Source organism: Dipteris shenzhenensis, chromosome 13, assembly GCF_047967505.1.
Source record: "Dipteris shenzhenensis isolate YYH24624 ecotype China chromosome 13, Dip_SZ_1.0, whole genome shotgun sequence".
NCBI lineage: Eukaryota > Viridiplantae > Streptophyta > Polypodiopsida > Gleicheniales > Dipteridaceae > Dipteris > Dipteris shenzhenensis.
Genome location: NC_141608.1, coordinates 44,165,798 through 44,182,596, shown reverse-complemented (window position 1 = coordinate 44,182,596; position 16,799 = coordinate 44,165,798). Strand labels below are relative to the sequence as shown.

At 41.6% G+C, this 16,799-nt stretch overlaps 1 pseudogene; it reads left to right on the top strand.

Annotated features, from left to right (window-relative positions):
- Positions 1-10,352: 10,352 nt before the first annotated feature.
- Positions 10,353-12,940, top strand: LOC147895450 (UDP-glycosyltransferase 85A7-like; annotated as a pseudogene).
- Positions 12,941-16,799: the final 3,859 nt, after the last annotated feature.

Below are 16,799 nucleotides of genomic sequence, written 5' to 3'. Positions count from 1 at the left end.
TATGAACTCAAGCAAGTCCGCATTGATGTTGGTGAAGTGCGCATAACACCGAACATCTACAATGGGGCAAAGTTTTATGTAATTTAATTCAAGCAAAGTTAATCTGAAAAAAAGATGCATGTTGAGAAAGTACTTGTGTACCATATCCAAGTCTTGCAACTTGGCTAACAAAAGATTGTTTCAAGCCATCTTTGATTGAAGCATCGGGGAACTTCGCAAAAATGGTGAAGTCAAATATGCAAATAGTTCCTTTTGCCTTCAAAAATGACATGTTCTTGAGCACGTACATAACAACACCTTTTTCATTAAACTCTTGTACTAGTTGGGTGAGGGTACTTTTACGCTCTTTGACAAAGGACAGCTATATCAACAAACAAGGAATCATTCAAATAAGTTAAGCAACTCTATAGATTTCACAAACGAATATTCGATCAATCAACAAGAGTGGAAACTTACAGGTGCTCTATCTTGGTCTCGAGATCCATCGGCATCTATAATTTGGTCCGCCATACCTTCATCACTTGCAACCTTTATGATGACAATTGCAATAGTTCCCATGACATTGGAAACACTTAATTTCCCAAAGTTAATATTTTCAACTACCCAAGGAACGTATGTGCAAAGTGAATGATCCAGCATCAAGTGAAGGTTGCCTTCAAAAGGTTCTCCTCTAATGATGCAAGTGGTTGCATCTACAAGGAGAGAAAACTTTAATGTGCCACCTTCCGTTGGTCCTCTTGCAATTACAATTGCTCTCTCTCCTCTATAAAAATCTCCAATTTGTGAAAAATTTACAAATTGATCAATATAAGTTGAAGGGATGAGCAAAGTAATTATATGCGAGCAATGCTTCTCTATGAAATCCCCTTTCAAAAAAGTAGGATATTTGGGGTTAACTACTTTGTAAGTGCCATATTTACAAAAAGTAGTTTGCCCTCAAAAGCGAATCTATGAGGCATACAATTGGATAAATGGCTAATCCCTAGTGACACTAGAGAATTGCCCCCTCCCACGAAGTTTTCTTTTGATGCAATTATTGCTTTTGCATTGGATGGGCAATTATGTGGTGAGAATTGCATGTTCTTGAAACTATTAACCCCATTGTATGAGTTGACTTCATCATTATCTTCTTTTGAGAGATGTTTGCTTGCTGCCAATACAAATAGAAGTTTAAGAAAGATTAATGATTGCTAAAGAAAAATTTAAGACAACATGTATTACTAAATGCTATTACTTATACATCAGATAATCTAATATTTCTCAAACATTAACTGTATTAAATTGTTCTCTAATTCTATGTAGGTTATTGAAACTCAAGTCATTTAAACATCTCTAATTTGAATACAATGATAAAATTTCCAATATTCTAAATTTTCTTACTATTCTAACATAGGTTATTGAATTTTGTAACAATCTAAAATAATGAAATGAACATTAATAATTTCAATAATAACATAAAGTCTGAAATAAAAATTTCATTGTACTTCCAACAATCTCACATCTCAATGAAATAATAATATTTCCTAGTGCTTTGACCTACTAATCGGACTCAATATTTATAACTTGACTTGTAACTTTTCTTAGTGGAGATTTTTTTGCAAGGGGGGGTTCCACATGATTTTTTTTGGTGAGCGTCTCACATAAGAAGTGATTGTAGACTTAAAACTAACGTACTCCGAATTTCGTCGAGCAAGCTTCTTCACTAAATTAAAAAAAAATAAAAACTAGTCAAAACAAGTAACTGAGAGACAAATGCAAAAAATAAAAAAGGAAAATTAGCTCTTCCATACGCTTCTTGGGCCATCTCATGAAAAGCACCTTTCAATGATCGTCGTATTGTCTTTCTAATGAGTGAATTCCTTAGAAGGTTTTCCTTAGGAAGGTGACTTGGAGACTCAAGCAATATTGCATTTGGTTTTGGAGAGGGGGGAGATGCAGTATGAACATGCTGATAATGTTGGAACAAATACAAAACCAAAATCACGAATAAACTTTGAAACACAAAACCAAAATCACCAATAAACTTTGACATACGTCTAGATTGGCTTACAATCTAGTGGTTATTTTAGGAGCGAAATTGAAGGAATAGCATATGCTATTAAAAGAAAGCAGATCAACAAGGTGGCACAATTGTAGACAAGATAAGTAAGCACAACAAAAGTGAAAGCAGAAAGGTGGCTAATCTATACACCAGAAATTATGAAAGCTACGTAGACAGAGGAGCGGAACTGTTCGGATAGTCTGATGTCTACCTTTAAAAAATAGTTGAACCACTACAGACATGAGAAAATACCTCAGTCGTAGTGTTAGAATTGGAGGAACATCAACCAGTCGTGGGTATGACGATCAAATAAAAAGCAGAGTCATGTTGTAATGAAAAATAAGAGTATGCAGACCCGGTCGAAGTCCAAATGATTGTAAAAATAGTCGTGGCTGTGACATAGACAAGACAACAAAAGTAAAAGACCTTGACACAGGTCTTTACTCACGAAACGATATGAAAGTGGTAAAAGAAAGAAGAAGCGTGAAAGTGGTAAAAGAAAGAAGCGTAAGTGTCTGGCGAGAGACACACCTGGGACCCTGAACCTGCCATTGCGCAAAAAGAAGAGCAAAAAGGATGCGAATGAAATCGTTCAGCAAGTAGGGAGGGAAGGTCAAGATGGAGGGGGACGCAGGATTGTGGATAGGATGAGCAATCCAGAGGGAGAGGCAGAGCATGTACTGCAAAAGATCTCAGAAGAGACGAATAAAGTGCAACTTTTATATGAGCAGGGATAAGGAAGGAGGAAACCTCTGCAGTTGCGATTGCACAAATGCAGGTGAGCTCCCCAAATATGATGCAGCTGGCTGAGAGATACTTTGCTCCAGATGTTCTTCCCTTAACCCGCGAAGGAGAAATCATCAACCAAGCAGGGAGGGAAGTTTGAAATGGAGGGACTTTGGATTGTGGAGATGATGAGCAATCCGGAGGGAGAGGCAGAGCATGTACTTCGAAAGGTCTCAGAAGAGACGAAGCAAGTGCAACATTTTCACGAGGGATAAGGAAGGAGGAAGGCAAAAGAGACGTAACATGGACGACGGCGGGCCATAACTATTTAACTATTCAGAACAGATGAAGGCTAGAATAAAGAAAGACAGTCAGTTGCAGCATTACGTTGATTCTTCAGAAGTTGAGTCTCATCGCCTGTCGTCAGTTTGTTGGAAGGAGATGCTTCATAATCCAGGCATGCCTTCGTTAATCTTGCCAATAAATTTGTCTGTTAAATGTCGATAAATCACAATCAACTTACGCAGCAGAACGAGATCCTTTACAATCAACGTAAATGGTACTCGATCGATACACGGAAGAAATGAAGGACGTTGGAAGACAATGAAACAAGAAAACCTTGTGTGAAATTGCCACTGCTGGTTTCCATGCAGTCAACGGAAGCCTCCATATCTAGAACGACCAAAAAACCTTCAAGTGCATACTCTATTTTCCATGCATGGTTATATAGCCAAGCCAAGCACCGCAGGGGGACGTCCCACATGCCGAGTCGTTGGAGATAACGCATGAATTAATTCAAGCACCACGAAACCAGCTGAAAGACCACACATTTGTTAGATTCGGCAGAGTCGATATCCTCATTCCAATTCGGCGCAATGAATCCTGATTAGTAATTTGACAGACGAATAACATCCAAAGCTACCCACATGCATGCAGGCTGGAGATGTCGATGAAACCCAGAAAACACTAACTACCACTAACCCATTATCACGTGCAACCAATCATAATTAGCCACGTATATTACAATTTTTTGGCAAACAAAAACATGAATTTCTGCTTTCCTAAAATCAAAAGAATACTAAAGCTACCCCCTAGGGCAGGCAAAAAAAAAGAGGCCTTTGAGCCTTATACCTTGCCCCTCTGTTTACAGTTTCATAGTTTCTTGTAACATAATACATATTGTTTTCCCTTCCAAAAAAATGTTTGTCTGTGTGTGTGTGAGAGAGAGAGAGTAGTTGTGTGTGTGCGTAGATTGCGTGGAGCGATGGAGACCTCCTCCTCTGCCCTGCCAGCCTCGTCTTCCTCCCCGTTTCCATCCGTACAGTCACCCTCGACGCCCCTGTTGCCTACCTTGCCTTCCGTACAGCTGCCGTCAGCTGTACAGCCTTCCGTACAATTTCCGTGCAGCCTGCTACCCCCCATACAGACCCCCGTACAGCTCCCCATACAGCTTCCATGCTCCCTGCAGCTCGCCGTACAGGCTGTACGGCCAACCGTACAGCCTCTTTCCTCCTCTTTTGTTTTCTCTGCCTCAGTGCCTCCTTCTGCCTCTGCTCCTCCTACTCGTGTTTTAATTCCTTGGCTTGCTTCTGTAGTTGGGCTGACCTTGGGAAGATAATCCACCAATGGCTGCCAATTTTTCTCTGCTGCGGAGAAAGTGAGGAAAAAGGTGGGGGCACCTAGCTGGCGCACCATTGCGAAGAGGTTTTTTTTGAGCTTGTGTTTGTAGTCTGTAGAAGTTCGAAGGCATGCAAAGTCAGATTGCAAGAGCCGCTCAATGTTCGTGTCCTGCGCAGCATCTTTTGCCTTTATTCTTTGACCCACGACAAAGACAACACATGTGTGACTAGAACTTTCATAGTCTTAAAAAACAAGTTCTCTATAGACATCGCAAAGCGCCTGTCTTTGTTGCACAACTCCCAACGAGCAATGTCTTGGTACGAGGTGCGTTCAGGCAAGTTGTAGCACCGAGGGAAGCCATAGAAAAATCCTGGAAAAGCTGAAAATGCTCAAGGGAGCAAATCCTTGTGAAGGAGCAACGTTTATAGTCTTGTCTTCGAAGTAGACAACTTGTTGTGTTGTGTAGATGCCATGCACCAGGGTGTCAGGAACAATATCTTCGTCCACGTCACCGTGAAGCTCCTCAAAGTGCACCTCATCGCTATCCCTGCTCGATATTGCTGCAATATGCTCAGCCCATAGATGGTTTAAGCTTACATTGTGGGCTTTCTACAGAGGTGTCCGCAATAGCTCATCCAAAGCACGGAGGGTTAGTGTAGGGCATACGAGGCCACTCATGTAGTTGTGTGCATACTCTAGCTTGCATTTGAGAGCAACCATTACAGTTGAGCTGTCGCTCAAGAATCTCGGCAAAACGCTTTAGGCCCTGTCGACATCATCAAACATGTTCACAATTGCACCGTGCAAACCATACTGTTCCTCATAAGTTAGCTCGCGGATTTTAGCAAAAGTTATTCTGATAGCGATCAAGCGCAGCTCCAATGAATTTAAGTTTTTCATGTGTGTGGTATGTGCATTCAAAGCCATATTTGTGGCCACAAACCTGGGCACTTGCTTTTTTCTAATGTGTGAGCGGCAAAGGTGCAAAGCCGTAGCGGCGATTGATAATCTGCAGCAATCATGTTTTGCTCCATCATGAAATTTGTAGCAGAGGTGCAACTGCGGCGCATCTTAATCTTGAACTCGAGCATTTCACAACTTGCACATGGGTGAGAAGGCATGTCTTGTATGGCAAGCAAGTATCGCGCAATGGCCTTGTCGCTGGCTGGATGACGTTTGTGATGGTTGGTTCTTTGATGCATCTTCGATGGGCTTCTGTTTGTTGGAGCTTGTGTATGCGTCACTTGTTCGGTGCAATTGTTGTTGTCGTTGGCTTCGATCGCGAGTCGGAGTTCTTTGTTTTGTACACGTGCTTGACAATTGCCTGAAATGAGTGCTTGCACGAAGGATGCATGTCTAAATGCCTAGTTGCAATCTCTTTTGCTGTTGAGTGTTGCATTGCACAAACTAGCGCAAGCATATGTTCTGCATCATCTGCGCCCCAAACAAAGTAAGGTCGTTTGCGTCGCTTGTCATGGAGCGGGACTAATGCTGTAGGATTAATTGTCTCGTCCAAAAGAAGAGTGTACGCTGGTGCATTACTAAGTGCACAAATAGTGGGTGCATGACGTTGTTGTCTCGGCAAAGGACAACAAAAGAACAACGCATGGAGGTAGAAATCCGTGATAGACAATCGTGTACCAATGAGAATGAGTTGGCAACATTTTTCACTATAATCAAAGAGTGTTGTACGTGAGTCAACGCCATGGGCTATTAATAACTCCCTCCATGGTGACAAAGCACAAGGAGCGAGAGTTATTGACCCAAGAAAAGTTTGTAGTAAGTTTGCGAGGGCAAGACATCGAGCAAGCATACAACTAAGTTGCGGTTGTTCGGGTTTGCTATCCTGAAAGTGTTGTACTTATGGATGTCATACTCATCTAGATCTACTTCATTGGCCATGCTATTTGCTTATTATGCTGAGCTAGAAGAAATGAAACACAAGTAGGAACCAAATGTTGTTGCTAAGTCCGTGGAAAGAAGAGATGTAGATTCAATGCAAGCAAATGAAAAGGTTTTGAAGAAGGCACTACATATTCGGCTCAAAGGCAACCAAATGGCCTGAGCTGTTGATTGTGAAGTTGCCGCTTGGCTTTATGTTCATGAGCATCGAGCGAACACTTAGAATGTTTTGACCATACAACTCAATGAAAGGTGTAGTGGTGCCAAGCAATGTGTCGACATGAGCTCCACGGATCGTAACAGCTACATCTGGACTATCATGCAGAGATATACGGCCCTTCAGCAGGGGAACCTTCGTAATGTACCGTAAGCTTGCACATGTGTAGCAGTAGGGGTGGGATGGATCGTGGGGTTGACTCGCGCTCCTCCACAGTTGCCACATTGGTATTCCAGCAACTGCGCGTTGAGGTTTATGAAGTGTAGAACGCCGATAACCTGGAAAACCAAAAAAAGGAAGAAGTTGTGACAAGTATGAGGGTAGTTGTGGCTTAGAAAAAATAAATCAACTTACCCTTTGGCCGTATCCAAGCTTGGAAACCTAAGCCATGAAAACCTCTTAGAGCTCGCTTTTCTTTGGTCCATCTGGGATCTCCGCAAGAATGCTGAAATCATAGAACCCCAGTGCGTTCTTAGTTGTCATGTATGAGACATTTTTCACAGTGTACATCACGATGCCATCCTCATTGAATTCTTGAATGAGCTGCGTGAGGACACTCTTGCGCTCGGAGACAAAGGCAAGCTGCAAAATCTTTTCTTAATTAGTCGTAGAAGGGTGCATTTTCCAAGTCAACACATGAGAATTTAAGAGCGTGAACTCACAGTTGCATGATCCTCATCATGCATGCCATCGGCTACAACAACTTGGTCCACTACCTCGCTCTCGCTATCAACTTTTATCACCACCACGCTGATAGTTGCCACCATAGTAGATATTGTGCCTTGCTTATTGCGTATCATCCACAATGCAAGAGGAGTGAAGTCCGTAATGCAAGTTTCAGAAACAAATGTTATGGTACCATCAAATGGCTCGGCTTTTATTACCAAGGTTGTTGCATCAGCATGCAAAGAGAAATAACAACTACCACCCTCCCCTGGCCCCTGCTTCTGTGGCACGGCTCCCTCAAATCTGTAGAATAAGTCCAAGGCAAGGGTGTTATTTGTACTGGTGGACAAATGCATGAGGAACAACCAAGGTGACAGTCTCACAGTTGTGGCGATTTGTGAAATTAGAGCATAGCCGAGTGGCATATGTAGCTTTTTTGTCCTTGAAAGTTCCATACTTTACAAGGAGCTTGCCCTCAAACACAAAATGGTGTGTGATGGCATCCGTGATTTGGCTAATACTAAGCAACGGAAGGCTATTGCCGCCTGCTATAAACCTTGTGCTAGCTAGGGCTAGGGCATTTTGGCTTGGCACGATCTTAGGATGTTTGATGGAGATTGCTTCATTCGCACCAAAAGATTGGATTATTTTGTGTATTTGCGAATATGTATTAAAAAAAAACTTAGCCTAGTTGGAATGTTGGTTGTAGTTACAACTAAATTAGATTATTGTTTATTACATTCAAATTTCAAAAACCAAAAACACGCTCTTTTAATTGTCTAGTATTGATTTCTACACTACAAATACTACACTTCAAAATCCACAGAAAAGAGCACAGAAGATTTTCTGCAACTTTAAGCAATTAACAAACTCATGTTTTCATTCTTTAATTTTATTTTTCCACACTCAAAATATTAAACTGCGAAAATGAAAGTACAAAACAAAGAACAATCTCCGAAATATAACGCAATTGACAAACTGAAAGCTTGGAGAGCACGATCCATGGACTAAAGCATACAGTTGCCGTTGCTCAGGGTACAGGGATGCAAAAATTAACGCAGGTTCAGATTAGATCGGAAGTCCTAAAACTACAGCAAGAGATGGACTAGGTAGCACACGGAATCCCAACTATTGCGACAATTTCCTTTGAAAAAGCTGGGCTTGCTCTCCAAATTTTTCTGAACTATCCTAAACAATCCGCACCTGCAATTACAACAGCTGTAACCTTTGCAGAAAACAACATTCACAAGCACAAAACTCTAAAGAGTAACCTGCTTTGAATTCCTAAAGTTGCTAAATGCAAACTTGCGACTCGCCTAAGGGGCATAAAGAACAGAAGTGCCGCGACTTATACCTTCCACACAGGCTTCTTTAGCTGCTATCTGAAATTCCTGTCGAAGTGAGCTCTTCGTTTCCTTACTAATGGCAGAATGTTTTAGCAGGTCTGATTGTTTGGGAGGCTTACTTCCACTGCAAGCCACTACAGGAGTGCCAAAAATGGACGCGGATCTTCTTTCTCCATCATTCTTGTGATCGCCTGATTCTGCACCAAAGAAAAGATCACTTTGTTTGTTTGAAGTTAACGAATCACATAAGCAAAAGGACGAGGACAAGATTGACGACAAAACCTTTGACAACGGACATCGCGTCTTCCTCGCGTTCCATGACACCTTTACCAGCGACAGGTTTGACCATCTCTGCATGTACACAATCAAAACATACGCAATAAAATTGTTATCAGCATCGTGTCTCCACGCAGCAAAACAGAGCACCACTCAACCAACAAACAACGTAATGGCATAAGGGAAGAGAAAAGGCCTCTAAACAAGAGCTCTGAGTTTAAAATTCATTTTTTACTCAACGACAGAACCTTGTATTCGTAGCAAATAAGTAGTTTGTGAACAGGAAGCCAAAATCACCGTCTCTTGAAGTCGTGCAGCAGAACAGGACATACTGCGAAGAAGTAGTTACGTTCTTCGAGCTCTGAATAATTACAAATTGCAACCTGAAATGCTATAGGTGGGCATGCAAACTAATCTAGGACGTCCTTCCAGCTCACATTCGGATGGTGAGAACTCTACGTTATCTGCAAGCCTTCAATACGGAGGATCACTAATGTCTGCCAAGAGTAGTATGGCAGAGCTTGCTAAAGGCTTCCGAAATGGGATACAATGTGTCGAAGGTCAGTCGTCAATCATACAAGAGCATCCCGTCTGATGCTAACATTCAGTCACAGCTTAGTACCGCATCACAACTGAACATGCGATCCACGTTCTTAAAGCTACCGATTACAGCAAACCTCTATGTTCTTCAAACCGTTAAATCTAATCACCAGAATGGGATTGACAAAGGAGGTAAAAGGCTATGGTAAGTCTGGACACGAAAGGAAGGTAAAAGGCTAACGACATAGCGCGAGTGCAGGGCGAGCATGGTAAGAGTAATGATGGTAAGTCTGGACACGAAAGGAGTCGACGGTAGGGAAGACATACGCTTCGTCGCTTGAATATGAAATGAGAATTAAGAATGGAAGAAGGAATTATAAAACAGAAGAAGAAACCACACCCCTATGGAATGTGTTCATGCTCCCAGTATCCATCGATGCTGGAGAATGTTCTCTCTCGGATTCGTCCACAACCTCAGGGTTCACAGGTTCGTGATCTGCCATGCTTAAAGCTACAGCAATCGAAGAAGAGGATGCGGTATTCGTACCTTCCCAAAGTTCCTCACGAGCTTTATAAGAAGTTCTACCCAGAATCAGCGAGAAAGAAGACGAAAACGCCACGATGGTAAGGCCATGCACACAAAACAAAACCTCAAGGTGACACCCATGCTCAACCCATGCACACGAACTAAGAGGACAAAATATTGCCACGTGCACGAATAACGTTTTTGAGCACGAAAACTAACAAAAATTAAGATTATTGCCCATCTAACCCAAACGAACCTTCACTAAGGCCTCCCAGGAAGGGCAGGCCAAAAATTTGATGGGCAGTCTACAGATGGCCTCAGATGATGCAGGCAGCAGAACTGCTTGTGAGTCCATGGTGGCAAAGCCGGGCTGCGCACCGTGCGGGCTCAGTAGAGGCAGAGCCGCAGAGGAATCTCCTTATTGTTCTAGTCTTCACAGTGCACTGAGTGCGGGCGGGTGGCACGCTAGCTGAACTACGCTGCTCTGCTTCGATGCCGACTCTCGCGTACACGAGCTGCTCCAAGCTACAACGAATTATTATGGGAGCTGGGCAGAGAGTAGAGATACCAACCGGTAACACAGGTGCTGGCGGTTTAGAAGGCCAACGTGAGCACGGATGATGGTGCGCGTGACGACCAATACGGCTATCTTGAATTAACTGCTCATAGGACTGCGCGCGTGATGAAGGTCTGCACTGTGGAGAGTCTAGGCAGATTGTAGGGATGCCCGCCGCCTGAGCAATTGATTAGAGGATGGCTGATCGATCTCGCTGATGGGGTTGCTTGGTGCGTGCGCTGAGAACCAGGGAGAGCTTTTAGTATTAGGGATATTTAGAGAACCTCAGAGCTGCTGAGACTATGAGAGCTCGATGCGAACTTCCTAGCTCTAATTCTGTACATGAGTCAGGTGGTACTCTTGACTGGAGAGTCCAGTCTCCTTCACTAGGCTTCTCTCTCTTCTTCCTCCACATGAGCATACCATTGTTTTGGCCTTTCATGAGAGGTAAGAAATCTTCTACGACACCACCTTAATTAAAAGCATGTAAAATGAGGATTTCTTGCCAAAATGGCCAGGTCCCCACTCATATTTAATGGCCTATCCCATCTTTCGTCTCTTTTCTATCCTCTCTTTTCACTCATTTACCTTTCCATTCACCTTTACTTGCATTTTTCTCTTTCCCTTTTGTACAATGAAGTTTATTGGAAACTTTTATTATAATATTTATCCGAGCTCCTTTACATTTTCTCTAAATGGGGACTTAGTGATTGTGTCACCTTGTTGAAAGGAAGGTCGTAGTGGTGGCTTGACCATAGATACCTCTCAAAAAACCACCACAATCAACAAATCTACAAACCATGATGGACTACTTTCACTTCAACTGAGAATTCAATGAACTAACTACTTACTCGTTTGCATAATGGAGAGACCATTGCATTGCATACATGTATGAGCACTGACACGTATAATAACATGAACTTGGGGTTTCAAAATTTGAGGGTTTTTCTTGAGAAGTTGCCAAATTTCTAGCCAAAATATAACTAAATTTCCTTCAATTTCGTAGATGTGATAAAAATTGAGAAAATGTGTTTTAGGGGTGAAAATGAAAATGTTGGAGGGTTCATGGTATATAGTTTGGAGGTTTTCTCTGTGAACAATATATTGAGAGTGATTCTCGTCACCTTCGTCCACTCTGCAACCAACTTCACCCGCCTCCTCCCGCATCACCTTTCTTCAGCCTCTCATTCCTCCATCCGTCTCGAGTCCATTCCTGATCACATCCCTCCCGCTTCTTCTCCTCCTCATCCCTCCTACCTTCACTCCATGCGCCACTTTGAAGCAGGCCTTCACCACCTCCTCCTCCGCCTTCGCAACGAGCTCCATCCTCATCTCCGACGTTCTCATGCCCTGGACTCTCGACCTTGCCAGCACATTCGGAATCCCCAGGGTTGCGTTCTCCGTCTATCCTGCCTTGTCTTATTCCATTGCGTGTCATATTCCCGACCTTATCGCCAAGGGGTACCTCCCTTTCAGAACACGGTAAGATGGCGCGGACTATCTGATGTTAAGATTATAGAGTTTGGGAGCTTGAACCACAGAGATCCACTGCCTTTGCCAGCTTTTGAGTACTTCTACATTCAGAAATCATCTCCTCACCCGATCTGACGTTGACTTGTGCAGGGCTCTATGCGCGCAGGAACAGTGGGAAAAATAATTGATTTCATTCCTGGGCTTCCTCCATTTCGTGTGGCAGATATCCCGATGGATTTTTCGGTGCATGATATGGCACACCTCGAGGTTATTATTCGGTTGTCCTCACGGGCAAAGGAATCTGCCGCATTACTGGTGAACACGACTTACGAACTAGAAGGTACTGTAGTAGACTTGATCCGCTCAGAGTTACAGATCCCTGTCTACCCTATCGGCCCATTGCTTCCTTACGAGTGAAAGCTTACCCAGCTCTAGTCTGCTCCCAGAAGATGTAGAGTGCTTGAAATGATTAGGTGATCAGGCTGATTCGTCTGTCATATACCTCTCCTTTGGAAGCTTAGCCTCCCTTTCTAGCAAGGACATTCAAGAGCTGGCATTTGGACTAGAGGTGAGCCAGCAACACGATGCTATAAATGGTGCAGTGTCTGACGTCTTGCCAGATGGCTTTATGTCCAGAACAAAGAACAGACGGCTTGTAATTTCTTGGGCACCTCAGCTGGTCGTTCTGTCTCATCGTTCTGTCGGAGGCTTCCTCACTCACTGTGGTTGGAACTCCGTTTTGGAGAGCTTGTGGATGGGCGTTCCAATGATCGGCTGTCCTCGATTGTCAGATCAGAACACTGTTCTTAAGCTTATGATTGACTGGAAAGTTGGATGGGCAATAGAAGGCCAGGCCCTAGGGAAAGGTATTACAAGGGGTGCAGTGGAGACTGCTATCAGGGCATTCATGCAGGGAGAGGAAGGGAAAGAAGCAAAGAGAAAAGCCATGGAGATGAGACACACACTTAGGAAGGCTTTGTTAAAAGAGGGGAATTCACATGCAAATCTCCAAGAATTTTTGGAGGATATAAAGCACATGGTTCAAACTTAACTACAAGAGACATGAGATGTGTTAGGAGCAGCTTTCATTCCTGAGCTCATGAGTCAATTTGCATAAGAAGACTACTCTCCACGTTGGGTTTCTAAAACAAATTCAACCTCATCCTCTTGATAAAGTGTGAAATAGTTGTGAGCTCCTCAACCAAGCTTTTCTCTTGAGCACTACACAATGGCATAGAGTTTGTTTACATATACATTTGACACGGGTGCACATATGCATGTTCATAAAATCCAACTTGTATTGTGTATCTCAGTGTGTGCGCATGCGCATGTGCATGTGTTTCCATATGTGTGAAGATGTGTGTGCACATGTACATGTGCATGTGCATGCATGGGCACGTGCATGTGTTTCCATGTGTGTGTATGTATGTGTGTATGGCTTTTAGTGAGTGTGATCAAGTTCACTACATGTACATGTGTGCTTGCACGTATGCTCAATGATAACCATAAATGCTACATGCTACCTTATCAAATTGATTTTGACCATCCATTTGGATATAAATGTCTTGAATCATATGTTCTACACTAGCTTTAAAGATGTACATGATGCATATTAGTTTCAGACTAGTAGACCATAGTCTATCTTCCACATGTATGTATGCTATACCATGGTTTTCGTGCTATCATCACTTGCTCCTCACTTCCAAGCATTAGGACCATATTAGTTGTGTCATTTGTATTTATCATAAGCTTATGTACATTCAATAGTTGTGCATGTAATGGTTTCTATCTTTTCAATGTGTCCATAATATGAATCTTATGGTGTGAAAAGTCCAATCTCTTCTAATTTGATGATTAAAGTTTTGTCAAAAGGAAAAGTAGCACAAGTTTTCTAATAAAATTCATTATCACAATAAGAAATGTAATTAAATTTTAACCGATTGTGAGTCAAAAAATGTTGCTTAATGATTTGAATGAATATTCATTAGTGGATGAAAGAAAGACCAACTGAATGAATATTCATTGGTGGATGCAAGAAAGATCGATTGATTAATGGTTGTGAAAGACCTTTGTTGCTTGGTTTCAAGTCACTGCCATCCATGGGAGTTTCCAAAAGTTAACAATTCTCCATATTAAACCTCCTTAAAATTTTACTCTCTAATATATTTAACTTATGAGAAAATATACTTGTTAGAAAGTTGCCATATAATTTACTACCCAAGCAATATTGTATTGTCAAATGACCTACAAAGATCAGCCTTAACTATTGTAATATGTACACCATTGTTGCCAATAATCAAAATATCATCCATGTGATGAACCCCTATGAAGGAAATGTGTATCTATTATGACATTCCAATTGTGACATACCATGCCTTGGGTGCTTGCTTTAAACCATAAAGAGCCTTTTTTGAGTTTGCACACAAGTTGCTTTCTCTCTTTCTCTACAAAGACCTCAGGCTATTGCACATAAACCTCCTCTTCTAGATAACCATTCAAGAATGTTGATTTCACATCCAATTATGTATTGCAACAAAGCAAACTGTTTTGATCCTACTGAGTTTTGCTATAGGTTTCTAAATAATCAATATCTTGAACATGATGTTACGTTTCGCAACAAGCCTTGCTTTGCATTTATGTATTTTACCATCAAAATCTCTCTTGATCTTGTAAACCCATTTCGTGCCTATTGCTAGTTTTCCATGTGGTAGCTCACATAACTCCCATGTCTGATTCTTCATGATGGATGAAAACTCGGTACGACAATCTTTGTATAGATGGGTGCTCAAGTAAGTGTGTGTGTGTGTGTGTGTGTGATGCGCACTGATGACATGTACACCTATTATTAGGCATTGATGACGTGACTGGGAGATGTCATAGTAGCTAGTCCCTACTATGTGTGATAGAATTTATGGTTTTCAACCTTGTGAGTGACTATCATGTCATTGAGCCTGCACTAAGTCTTGCATTTTCAAAGGGTGAGTTTGGGAATGTTACTAGATTCATCTAGATATATATTCAAACCCATGGCATCAAGCTATTCCTGGCCTTTGACATTTTGTAAAAGACATATGTTCTTGCATGTCCAATTGCATCTCTCCAACATAATGATGTGTGCTGCATCTCATTTGAAAAAGCTACAATAGAACAAGTACAATATCTCTCTATGAGTTTTTTCAATCTTTGAGATCTTATAGGTCCCTCTCATGGCATTTCTCGAGTTTCATGTATTTAAAACTTTAATTTAAGTCCATGTACCATTTTGCAAGCTTTTTTTCTTGAGTAGAAGGGAGACGTTGCTCACCCATCTTTTGCTTACTCTTACTAAGCTGTTCTTCTATTTCAAGTAGCTTGTTTTTCTCTTGTTGGCAGGGAAACAAAGCATGGCCAATAGATCCCACTCTTTCTTAGATAATGAGAAGCTCTTGCCAGTTGATGAGGAATCAAGCTCAAAGTAGAAGGACATAGAGGGGACTGCAATGCAGCCATAATATGACCATAGCGTTGTTCATATAAACCCATATGTACTTCTCTTAGCCCATAAAGAATGCCGCTTGGCCCAAATTGAAAAACTCTTGCCCTTTTGAAATTGAAATGTTTCATGCTTCAACTTTCAAAATCTTTCATGTTCCTATGCAGGTCTAGAACAACAATAAGTCTTAGCTTATCCTTTTGCCCATCTTTCTTTATTTAACATGCACCAAGAATGACACAAATGAATTGTTTGTTTCCTTGGGACATGTGTGACCTTTTGAAATGCAAATTTCTACCATGTCCACCATCTTGAACCACATGTAAATGAAAAACAAGCTACAACAAGCATGGGACAGCTTGTATGAAGCCATATGCTTGAACTCTGGATGCCTCAATCTGTGTGTGGGTGGAAAAAGTAATCTCCTTTGATTTTTGTGAATCCCCTGTGGCTCATTTGACCTAGGAAGTTTACTTAGGCTAGCATATATACTTACTTGTGAACCACAAACAAATCATCCTACAGAAGCATAAACGTGCACCAACAATAATGAATGTTGTACAACTTGTAAGCATAGCTATCTGATATAAGCAATAGCCTTAATAGCCCACGCGTGCAAATTGTGAGGGAATTTCATTTCGTTTTTTCATCTCATCCCTTTTAACAAGTCACAACTTTAATAGGTTCCTCTGTAACTAATTGTGCATGCTATGACCTCCAAATGCAATAAAAACAAGTTTCCTCAAGATGCATGCCAGGTGTCAAAGCAAGCTTTTTTGAGTTGTCTTTTGCTCTGATTAAGAGTGCAAAAGAGGTTTGATTGCAAAGGTTCTAGCATTTGAAAAACTCTTGCCCTTTTGAAATTGAAATGTTTCATGCTTCAACTTTCAAAATCTTTCATGTTCCTATGCAGGTCTAGAACAACAATAAGTCTTAGCTTATCCTTTTGCCCATGTTTCTTTATTTAACATGCACCAAGAATGACACAAATAAATTGTTTGTTTCCTTGGGACATGTGTGACCTTTTGAAATGCAAATTTCTACCATGTCCACCATCTTGAACCACATGTAAATGAAAAACAAGCTACAACAAGCATGGGACAGCTTGTATGAAGCCATATGCTTGAACTCTGGATGCCTCAATCTGTGTGTGGGTGGAAAAAGTAATCTCCTTTGATTTTTGTGAATCCCCTGTGGCTCATTTGACCTAGGAAGTTTACTTAGGCTAGCATATATACTTACTTGTGAACCACAAACAAATCATCCTACAGAAGCATAAACGTGCACCAACAATAATGAATGTTGTACAACTTGTAAGCATAGCTATCTAATATAAGCAATAGCCTTAATAGCCCACGCGTGCAAATTGTGAGGGAATTTCATTTCGTTTTTCTGTCTCATCCCTTCTAACAAGTCACAACTTTAATAGGTTCCTCTG